Genomic DNA, 12,415 nt, shown 5'->3' with positions numbered 1-12,415 from the left:
AGTTACTTCAAACAACAATAATTATTTTTGAACAACGATTGTGAAAAAAGTTGTTGTCGTAGCAGCCATTTGAAATCACAATAACTTTAGAAGAGTTTTAATCAGCACTTCTGTTTGAAGCCCCTCAAGCAATTGTGCGGTTTCTCATATTACTGTTTCAACTTCAGATAAAATGGTTTTGTGAAAATAATTTTTTTTGAGTCTTTTGTGGTGTCAATTAGTCTAATACCAAATATCTTTGGCGGAATCATATTGCAGCTCACAATCATGAAATCTTAAAGCCAAAAGAACTCTTTTTTTGCATGAACTTTTAGTATTGTTTACTTCGTTTGGAATATTTTTTTTTTCGGGGTTTATGTATTCTTGAGGATGATATACAATAGGTAGTATTTAAGGAATAGGAAGGAGTAGGTACACCTGAACTTTAAACAGGACAATGTAGGAGGTAGGATATCTGGTTAGTGATTCCATAGACAAATTGCTTTTGAATGTTGTTTATTATTTATTTGATTTACATTTAGATTGGTTATTGACCTTGATACAATATCTATAATTGTATCTCAAGTGTTCTAAAGGTGCCCTAGGAGCCACGGGGTCCGTCAGAATGGGATGAGATATACAGAACACGTGGGTATATATAAAAAAATGGTTACCTCATAAATCATCGTTATATAAAGTCATGGAAAGTGATAAAACAAAAACTTTATTAGCTGGGTTAAGTAGGATAGGTAAGGTTAGGTTAGGTTAGGTTAAAAAAAAATCATCGTTTCTAATGACTTTATATCACTTTTTAAAAGTGTGTTGAATTGTCACTGTGTTGAGTTATCATGGAACCATAATATGTCCTGTCCTCTTATAGATAATTAACATCAGTTTAACCATACGAGTATTTCTTAACTTTAACGGCACAAAGCACCCTTTTTAGGGTGAATTGTCTAATACCAATAAAAAGGAAAAAACAAGAACAGCAGATGGATTATTTAAAATATTTTTTTTACCTTTATAACTTCAGTAAATTATCGTCTCCCTGATTCGGCAGCAGTTGAGTCCCACTAATTGAAGGTAGCATCAACCGAAACCCGAAGCCGCGGTAATACACTCGCCGAGACGTTGAATAATTTATACAATCCCAGAGAATGACCTTCAAACCCGCTCCACTGCCGTAACCAGATAACGTGATTTGAATTCCAGAAAGTCATACAATTAATAAACCGAGTCTGGTCGGAATATAGATCATCCGCATACCACAATGGTTTCTTTTTCTGAATGCAGAATGTTGTGATACATAAAATATTTGGATGATATTCGTGGGAGAGAAGTTGGATCCGTCTTTCCAGACTTAAAAAAACAATAAATTCACGCATGCAGGTATGAGGCTATACAACTACGTCACTAGAAATTACTAAGTCGTAAGCGTAATAAATTATATTCAGTTAAATATTTAAAAAAATATCAAACTAAGCTGGGGTATGACTCAGCTTTACCGAGAATGTGCCATAATTTTAACGAGACGTATAAAAGTCATTCCATTGATTTGACAATGTCATCATTGGCCACCTTCAAATCATCTGGTAACAAGATTTAAAGCTCCCTATAGTGTTTTTCTAAAAACTTATTAATGTTATTTAATGGATATGTATGTATGAATGAAATGCATATGTGAGTGTGTGTGTATATATTTGTATGTATCTAGGTGCATACATGTACATTATTCTATACTTACGGTGTTCTTGTTTGGTGTAATACACTGTGAAGCATATTATCCATTATTTTATCATAATATTATCCATTATGTCATCAATGTTGTGTTTGTCTGTAAATAGTGATAATATCAACTATGTTAATTGTAATTGTATTTGCGAGAGCTTTGGTATGAATCACTGTTCACAAACCTTATTAAAAAAAATTAAAAAGTCGTAATAAAAAATCTTTTATATCAAAGATCATTCGTAGAAAGGGGATAAATCTATTCCATTCATGACGAAAGCAAAATCCCAGGTATTTTTGTTCCACTCAAACAATACATTACAGAAAATATTATACTTCTAATGTTAGCAAGAAAAAGAAAAAAATAATAATTCAGATAGAACAATGATTGCAGGTACTTAAATTTTGATCAAACTTTCTTCTTTCTGCATAAATCCACTTCTTTGCGGGAAGTTAATTTGTTATTTTTTTCAGGTTGTTCTGAAGTGAGCAACTATCAAACATAAATAGGAGATGTTGTCGTTTCAAAGAGAAATTAGATTTACTATTAGTTGGTTAAAACAACTTTTAAATCTAAAGAAAAGACGAAACAGACCAGGACAAAGAAGAAAAAGGTAACGGTCTCAATTGGGAATTTATTTATTTATTTATTTATCGTTTCTTTACATTGTATCTTTTTTTTTAAGTTATAATTTTTAACCTCACTAGGACAAGCCTGTGTTGAGGTTAATAATTTTACAAAATATTAAAAAAATAGTACAAAGATTATAAGAGATTTAAAATAGTACAAATATTAAAAAAAAAATTAATTCAAATATTAAGATAACAATATTGTTACATTGACGTTTTTGCGAATTGGATACCTACATAATAATAATAATAATATTTGGCTAATTTATATAGCGCCGTTTTCGTGAGAAATCACCTCAAGGGCGCTGTACAAATATATTTCTTAAATATTTAATACTAGAACTACTGACTTATCTCTAAGACTTATATCTAGTGACTTACGACTAAGGCCTATAACTACTATCTTAACGACATATACACGAGTATTTACATATTTGGCAACTTAAAACTAAAATTAAAATTAACAATTTAATCTTACTAACGCCAGAAGAAGAAGGAAGTTCTATTATATTAGGGTGGATTTATTGTTAGCTGGATATATTATATGTTAAATGAATTAAATTAATGAATAAAATCAATCAATCGCCAATCTCCAACCTATCAGCCTATTCATTACAATATAATGCTGTAAACATGTAGGGTGACCAAGATATTTAATTGCAATAAAAATGTAACAAACTCTTATTTTTTTTTTAAACAGAGAAGAAAGAAAGAGAGAAAAAAAACATTTACATTAAAAAAAGAAAAGGGTGAAAAAATTAACTTATTCAAAATATTATGCCACAATTTAAAAGGACAAAAATGAAAGAATATGTTGGAAATCCTCGGATGGCAGAAATAATTTAACATTCTTTTTAAATGTACACAAGGAATTTGACGATTTAATGTGATCTGGAAGGCTATTAAATAAAAGTGGAGCCTGGTACAAATAATGTCTCTGCCCAAATGAGGATTTAGGGTGAATTGCCACAAAGTTCAGACCAGAGCCAATTCTTGTAGTACGAATTTGTTGCGTTCTTTTAGCAGAACTAATATTGTTAAAAAATCTGCATAACGTTTGTAGGATAAATAGTTGTTTTCAATTCATGATATTACATTCCTTATAAAGTAACTGTGTAGGATATGTAAATTTTTTCTTATACATAACTTTGAGAATCAGTTTTTGGGCAATATTAAGTGGTTCTATTACAGTCTTCAGGCAGGAATCATAGCACACTATATTATATGAAAGTAGGCACTGAATTATAGCAAAATACACTGTTTTTAATTTTTCCTTGTCTAGTACATGTCTGAGATCTTTAAAAATATAGATAAGTCTCCTAACTTTATTTACTAACATTTCGACATGATCATTCAACCTCAAAAATTTATCAATTTTTACCCCCAGGTATTTGAGGCTGTCTACACTTTCCAAGGGGTTGCAGTTACACGTTTGCACACAATTGTGAATAATCAAATTATGAGAGGTAGATGGCTGACTTTTATAAGAAATGCTAAAAGTGATGTATTTGGTTTTTTGTGTATTTAAAGTTAAAATATTATTACTCAGATAATTATTAACTATTCCTAAACCTGTATCACATTTTTCAAAAGTTTTTCTCCAATTTTTACCCTCAAATATTAAGGCAGTGTCATCTGCAAAACTAACAATGTTACCTGGAATTTTTAGACTGCATAAATCGTTTATATAAATAAGAAATAATATTGGCCCGAGTACACTACCTTGTGGTACTCCAAATGAGATAGATTTACTATCGCTTAACATTTTATTTATTTCTACTTGCTGTCTTCTATCACTAAGGTAAGATCTGAACCAACCCATAGCTGTATTATCAATGCCTAAAGATAATAATTTCTTAAGAAGCAACTCGTGGGAAACCGTATCGAAGGCCTTTGATAAGTCTAAAAATACCGCTATAGCTTTGTTGCCATAGTCCAGTGCGTTTATAACTTTGGTCAATACCTTTAATATAGCATCACTCGTACTTCTGTTCTCTCTGAAACCAAATTGGCTGTCGGAGAGTATTTTGTATTTTTCTAAAAATGATACTAATCTTGACTTAGCCAGTCTTTCTATTATTTTTGAGAGAGTATTGAGCAAAGATATTGGTCTGTAATTATTAACATTTTCGTGATCTCCACCTTTGAAAAGAGGTATAATCTTGGCATTTTTACAATGGGAAGGAAATATGCCATTCTTAAAACTAAGATTAACAATATGAGTTATAGGACCAGCTAACTCATAAACATGCTGTTTATACACCATTATACTTAAGCCATCGATACCACAGGAAAAAGACATTTTTAATTCATTTATAACTTTAGTAACTTCAAAAATGTTAGTAGTTTTAAATTCAAAACTATCTCCTGTAACTTGAGTACCAGGTTTAAAATTGTTAACAAGATACATTTCGTTGGTTTTATTAGCACTGCACAAGTTTTTTGCGTATGTAGGACCAATATCACTGAAGAAGTTATTAACATGGTTGGTAATTATATGTGGATCCTCCTCCAATGAGATAGTTTTGTTATTGATTACTAATTTTTTTATGGACACTTGCTCCTTTTGAATATTTATGGCTTCCTTTATAATCTTCCACTGTTGCTTGTTATTACCGTTGACTTTATCCAGTTTCCTTCTGTAATACGTTTGCTTTGTATATTTTATAATTTTTGTACACCAGTTTCTGTATCTCTTATAATAAGCCAGCAGTTGAATATTATTAACCTCTCCTCGACATTTGTTGTGCAGTTTGTCGCGGGTTCTAAGGGTTATAATTCCATCATTTATCCAAGGTTTTAAGTATTTGATGTTATGTTTTACACTTTGTACCGACGAGCAACTTTCCACGTGCATTTTTAAACATTTTACGAAGTTTTCAGTAGCTGAATTAACATCTTGCGATGACAGGACTGACTGCCATGATTCTTCTTTTAATTTAGCCTTCAAAAGAATGTTATTTATGACGGTTTTGATTTTTTCATTTTCCTTTGCTATTTTCTTTTGTCTAAGGCTCATAAATCTCAGCAATACCGCATCATGATCTGTTATGTCAGTAGTGAAGACAGCTCCCTGTGGTTCAAATTTAGATTTTACCATAATGTGATCGATGCAACTTGAAGCAGTAGACGAAACTCTTGTAGGTGAAATTATAATAAGCTTTAAGCCGTGAAAAGCCAAAAGTGAGAGGTATTTTTGAGTTTTTATACTGTTCAAATCTAATGTATTAATATTTATATCACCACATAAAATGATTTCCTTATTTTGTATAGATGTAGAATCAAGTAGGACACTCAGTGATTCAAGGAAACTATCTATATGAGTCTGGGACGGAGATCTGTAAATGGCTATTAAACATATATTATTCGATATCTGCATTCTTAAGCAGTTTGCTCCAGGGAAAACAATTTCCTCAACAGTCGCCTGAACATTTTGTTTCACGTAGGCAACTACACCATCGTTTTGCAAATAGTTATTATTTGTATTGTAAACTGTGTATCCTGGGATGCTAGGTATATTGATCAAATTTTTTAGCCAAGCTTCTGTAAAAACTAATACCTCAGGACGATGTTCTATGCCATCAAGCATAGTTAAGGTTTCATCAAAGTTTTTACTTAAACTTCTAATGTTTAAACAAACTAAAGAAAAGTTTGAATGTTTCAAAAAATTTTTGCAAGTAAATGAATCTTTAATAGTTAGATTAGGTTCTGTATTGTCATCCAAATCAATGTTTTTTCCTAAATCGATGTCCATTTTTAATATATTAAATATTGTCGGTGCCTTTTACCATACAACTTCTAAATTCTATTGAGGTCATCTTCGTGTTTTATTTCTTTAATTTTTTTTCCTTCATCTTCTTTCATTAGAATTGATCCATTTTTAAACCAAATATATTTGTATTTTAATTCTCTTCCCTTTAATTTGGCTTTCCAAAGCAGTTCTTTAAAATAAGGAGATAGCGATTCTCCTAGGAATATCATTTTCTCACGGTTTGAGATCACCTTCTTGTTTGCCAATAATTTTGATCTTGTTTCTGGATTTCTAATTTTTAAGAGAATTTTTTTCGGATGACCTGGTCTTCTGTCATATTGTCTTATTGCTGATGTAATATCCTCTGTACTTATTTGGATATTAGCACTTTTTATTAGGTTTATAGCAGTTACTTTGGGATTTTCATCTGTCTTTTCCTCAATTCCTGTTATTTCAATACAGTTATCGAGGTTCGACTGTTCTAAACAAGCCAGTCTGGTTTCTAGATGTTTAATAATTTTACTTTTATTTGTCAAATCATTTTTTAAGCTTTCGACTTCTCCTTTAACTTCATTCATGGAGTCCAAACGAATTATTATGTCATCATACTTTTGACAAATAAATTCGGTAGTTTTTTGAAATTCAGACATTTTTTTTTCAATGTTTTCGAGTATTTGGGTTTTGAGTTTCTCCAGTTTTGTTTCTACGAAAGACGCAAATTTAGTAAAAGTATCTTCTTCTGGGCTAGTGTCTTCGGGGGCAGTGTTCATTTTGTTTTTGGATCTTGTAAATGTATTTAGAGTATCTTGTTGTTGAGAGCTTGTTTTTTTGTTCGAACTCATGGTCACCCTTGCAGTAGTTTTGGTAGAAACAATAAGATGCGCAAGCGCCGTCAAAGCGAAACAAGCAAGCCGAATGGCCCGAGTTTTAAAGATGGCGGTGGAGTTGGCCAATCACAATAGATTCACTTATACAGTAAACAGATGTCAACTTCACCGTTACTATTTCGCGATGTTAATAATTTATAAATCACTTGAGTGATTTCGCTTCAACGCGCAAAATTCTTATCACAATTGATGCAGTGAACACTTAGTTAATGTCGCAACTGACTCGAATTGAACCGTTCACCGATATACACAATTAAGCCAAGTTTTCAACGGGTCACTATTACTGTGTGCTACTTTGATTGTTGTTGTCCAATTGTTGATCCCTTGATCTCTAGTTTTTGTCGATCTCATATTTTTTTTTATTTCTATCTTATTGAATAATTACAAAGTTCAAAATATATTTTTGTAACCTAGATATTGTCTCATTTATATGGTTACACCTATTGACTTTTTATAAAAGTCTAAATGAATATTCGATTTTTATTGGAATAACTTTTGAAGGTTTTACCCAGCAATGTAATAATATATTAATTTGATCCTGGGTTCAATTCCCAGTTGAGACCCTTACCTTTTCTGTGTCTTGTTCTGTACCATGTTTTGTTAGTATATGGGTATAACCTTCAAAATGTACCAAAATAAACGTTATTAAAATGTTAACCAATAAAAATTAAGATACAATTTTTTTTATAATTTCGCTTTGAATCCGTAGCTGTCTAGAAGTTTATCATTCTTATTCGATGAAAAGGTAGAAACAAAATATTCTAAAACAAAAAAAATGATGAGGGATTAGTTATTTCTCTTCTGAAAATTCATGAAAAGATTGGTATAAATATTCCGAGAGGCATTTAAAAGGGATTTTGTTTTTCAGATTTATGACGGTAAATATTGAAACGATTCTTTCTAAATAGTCTGATTATTGTAAGGAGTCAATTTTTTAACGTCAAGTGTGCAAAATTTCATCACGAAGTATCAAAATTCTGACATATGGAGGTAATGGGGTAAGGGGTGAGGTTTAGGGATGTGGTTGGGGGCGGGGTTGAGGTGGATTTTTGAAAATTTATGCTGTCAAGTACTTTTCTTCTGTTCAGGTCGAGCGTGCAAAATTTCATCAAAGACGGAATAAAAATGAATATTTATTTTTTAAAAAAAACCAAAGTCACACAGGAACATTCTTATACATTAAAATAGCTGAAGTCCCCGTTGTTACCTTGGCTTTCTAAAATCAGATGTCCATAGTAATTTTCTCCTTTTTTCAAGTGTGCAAAATTTCATCAATTACTATCAATATCCTACTTCAAGGCATGGGAAAAGGCGATGCGAGTGGTTGAAATTTGATATAGACACTGACATTCTTCTTATTTTTAAGGTCAAGTGCGCAAAATTTCACAGATCTCTGAATGAAACTAGATTTCTATAACAAAAAACAAAGCCTCGCCGCCCGCCCTCGAAATTGTTTGTAATGTTTTTAAAGTCCCCGGCGTTGCTTCGGCTGCGCACGGAGTTTTTCTAAATAGACAGTGACCTTCCTCTTGTTTGGAATATCAAGTGTGCAAAATGTTATTAATCTCGCTTTAAAACTGTAGATTTGTATAGTATTCAATACAACGGAGCCCGCCCGCCACAGGCACTCCTCTTTATATAAATATAAGATACATATATAAATACAAAAAAATCCAGCACATAAATTGATTGTTAAATTTGCAAGAATACGTTATGTTACATTTGCTCAGGAGAGTTTGTGGCGGCTGTATCACGGCTTGACGTGTTTTGTTGACCTCCTGGGTTTTTTTGTGAATAATCGTGTGAGATACGTTTAATCGGGCTAAAAATAGTACACAATTCGATTAAAATATTCAGCGATCAATCCTTTTCTTTGTGCAATGAAACTCTGGGTTCTTATTAACTTAAGAGTTAATCGAATAACGGAGAATTTTAAGTGACCCCAAAAGAATTGCATCTTTGGCGATGTGCTATGCGCAAAAAGCGAAGTGTGAAACCACTTGAACGCTTGTAATTAATGGTTATTGGTGTCGATAGATAAAACCACTTCCAGCAGAGCAAATAAGTTTTTTATTTCAGTGTTTTCACTTTTTATCCAATCAAATGTCTATTTTTACAGCTTTGATTTAGAAAACAAACTGATATAACCATTGGCAAAAGTACAATTGCTGCATTTATTGAGATAGGATCCAGTTGATTTTTATGTATTTTAGGAAAGGTTGTGGAGTACTGACCTCTGAGAAATACTATGAATCTTTTGAGTGACATAGTTTAGTCTATTTGGAGGAATATATAGTAATTTTGCGTTTCAAGTATACTCTAGGTTAGGTTTTTTTGTAGGTAATTCGCAAAAGCGCTGTGGTCACCGACAAAATACGGAAAGAAAAAACCTTGATATCTCGGAAAGAATTCAATAGTTAAATGCAATATAAAATTGCTTCAACAAGGAAAAGGAATACTAAAACAAAACCAATGAGAAGTGAATACGTTCAAATCAAATGCTTTGGACACATGGCGGTGCAGGAACGATCTAATCACGGTAAAATGGAACTTTTCTCGGGACTGTGCGGCGGTAAGCTAGAAGCATGAAACGAGAAACAGCGGGAGCGGAAAGCGGGAAATGCGAAGTTAGAAGTGGTGGGAAGCTGGAAACACTAAAGCAAAAACCAGTACGCAGGAATCAGCAAACGGGAAACAAGAAGCAGTAAAAGCGAAAGGCATGAAGCATCGGGAAACGGAAAGGAAGAAACAGAGGGAAGCTGGAAGCCTGTAGCGGAAAACATGAAATAATATTAAACTGGACACGCGAAGCAAGAAGCAGCGGGAAGCAATAATCAAAAAGGTCAAACTGCAAGCAAGTGACAAGAAGGTGGAAGCGAGAGAAACGGAAAAAAGTAGTGGAAAACAAGAAAAGAAAATCAAAGCTCAATCAATTAATTTATTCCTACCCATCCTGCATTGTAATATTGGCTTATTACTTTGCCATGTATATCAGCCGATTAAACCCAACCCCCTTTCCATCCTTAAGAGCACATGTTCCTAGTCTTAACAAATCAGTGCCCCCGATGTATAGGTCTCACCGGGATAGGGATAGGAGTGCTCCTGGCTGCGGTGATATAATCGTATCGTATCGTGTCATTGTTATTTATTTATATTTGCTCAGTGTAGCGTCACACAAGCGTAACCGTATCCAAAGTTATTCGTGTAATTTATAAGTTATTCAAGGCCTACATAGTTGAGCTGTAAGGCTCTTGATTAACAATCCGGAAGATGAGAGATCATATCTAGGCGTGCGCATGTAAGTTTTAAATTATATAAGTGCACCTCCAAATCATGAAAATGACAAGTTTTGAATAATCATATTTCTGACGTAGTACATTGAAGTTCGTACACATAATATGTGTGTTGCTTATTTTCCTTATACTATTTTCATCATCCATCGGCCCTACGATTGTGGTTTTCATAAAAATCACTATAAGTCAAACACAAAAAGGAGTGAACGGTTATAATTCATTTTTGAACCTTACTCATCTTATCACAGAGTTCATAAATTTATTATGATTATTTATTAAACAATCATGAATAAATACACACAAATCATTTGTGAAGAAGTTTTAATCATAAACTCGGCCAAAACTACTCCAAGGCTTTGCTTGAAAAAATGTATTAACTTTATTTTCTGGAAAACCTTGTGACTGTTCTGTTCATGTCTTCAAGTGAACTAAAATCTCCAAAGAGTCATCAGAGCAAAAGCTTTAGACACTGTGTTTTCCTAAAGTACTAATAACTCAAGCACATGTGTTTAGAGCTGACGTAAAAAAACAATATTTTAATGCTGTGCGACAAAAACCGTACAAAAAAGCCGAAACTTTTGAAAATATCTTCCAGGAACATTACCAAAAACTTCCTCAAACAAAAACAACAAAACAGTGATGACATTAGTTTAAAAATATTTTTATTCTTGTAATATAATTTTATGCATAAAAGTATTTTCTTAAATAATGTACGTTGTGTTAATTCTGCTGTCTTCTTTATGTTGTGGAAATGTTGATGAGCGAATTAAAAATCCCAACATTAATAAATATAATTAAAAAATAATAAAATCCAAACAAAACAAAAATGAGTGGGCATAGCGCTTGGGTCTCACCCGAGCGTCGCGTGTTCGCTTCCTCGGCTGGCTAAGTCCTCCATCACAACACAAGCAACATTTTCGGCTTTCTGTGGTGGTAGTAGGAGATTTTCAAACATTGTTGGGTTATTCGTAACCTGGGAATGTTTGTCTTTCTTTAAAAAAAAAAAATAAAAAAAAAAAAAAAATAAAAATAAAAATTAGTTGCATGAAATAGATGCAAAAAGATTTTCAGGATTCTTTCAGCTGGGGAAGCGCGACATTTCCAATCTAAAAAATCTTTGTACAAATAAATTTTCAGCAATAACAACATCATTGATATCGTATTTTTTAACCTTACCACTCTACCTCACTGAAAAGTCACGGACCGCCACTGTTAAGTACATAATTTCGGTAATCATTCCCCATTTTCCATAGACAGGGATAAAACTATGCGAACTTTCCAGTAACCAGCACGTTATCGGAGCATTTTAGCTAAAACTTCTTAAATTCCGAAAACAATTATGGAATCGGAATTTTGATATGAAATTTCATCTTCACATTTATTTAAATGAATTGATTTTATTAATATCGGTTTATTTTGTTCTAATAGACTCTCTGGTTCGACCAAATTATTGATTATTATTACTTCGATATCGCTTCTACGAAAACGGTCTACTTTTATCCTACAAAATATGTATATATTTTTTTAGTGATTTCTTTAATCAGTTGTTTTTTACATTTGTATTATACAATTTCTTACAAAACTGAGTAGTATTCAGTATAAATGTAAGAAATCTCTCATTTTTACAACTTCTCTATGTACAAAACCAATTTACTTTTAATTTAATTTAAATCCTTTTAAGTACCTATTTCACTATTGCTACTCCTGTTACATAATGGTTGGATATTTTATTAGTTACAATACATGAAAACTGTTTATGTTAATGTCTCCACTGTACAAGAAATTTGGTTCAGTCGAGGCCATTTGCATGATGTATCGATGTATCCAAATATTGACCTTTGAATTGTATATGTTTTAAATAGTGTTGAATCTTCCGTGGCGTGGACTTAATAACTGATAAAATAAGCGTTCAGAGTCGAAAATTGTTTTTTTTTTTTTTTTAATTTTTATATTAAATGTATTTGTTTAAGTCACTATCACTTTTTATTTTTATGATTTTGTCTTCACCTTCACTGCTAATTAATATTTTGCCATTTTGTTCCCAAATGTATTTAATTTTGATTTCAGTTTTTGTTTTGTATATGTGCATAGTATTTATTAGTGCCAATGAAGCAATACAATGATCCACTAAGAAGTGAATTCATTCA

Source organism: Hesperophylax consimilis, chromosome 9 (genome assembly GCF_061612785.1).
Source record: "Hesperophylax consimilis isolate HC1 chromosome 9, BYU_Hcon_1.0, whole genome shotgun sequence".
Classification (NCBI taxonomy): domain Eukaryota; kingdom Metazoa; phylum Arthropoda; class Insecta; order Trichoptera; family Limnephilidae; genus Hesperophylax; species Hesperophylax consimilis.
This window is presented reverse-complemented; position numbering follows the sequence as displayed.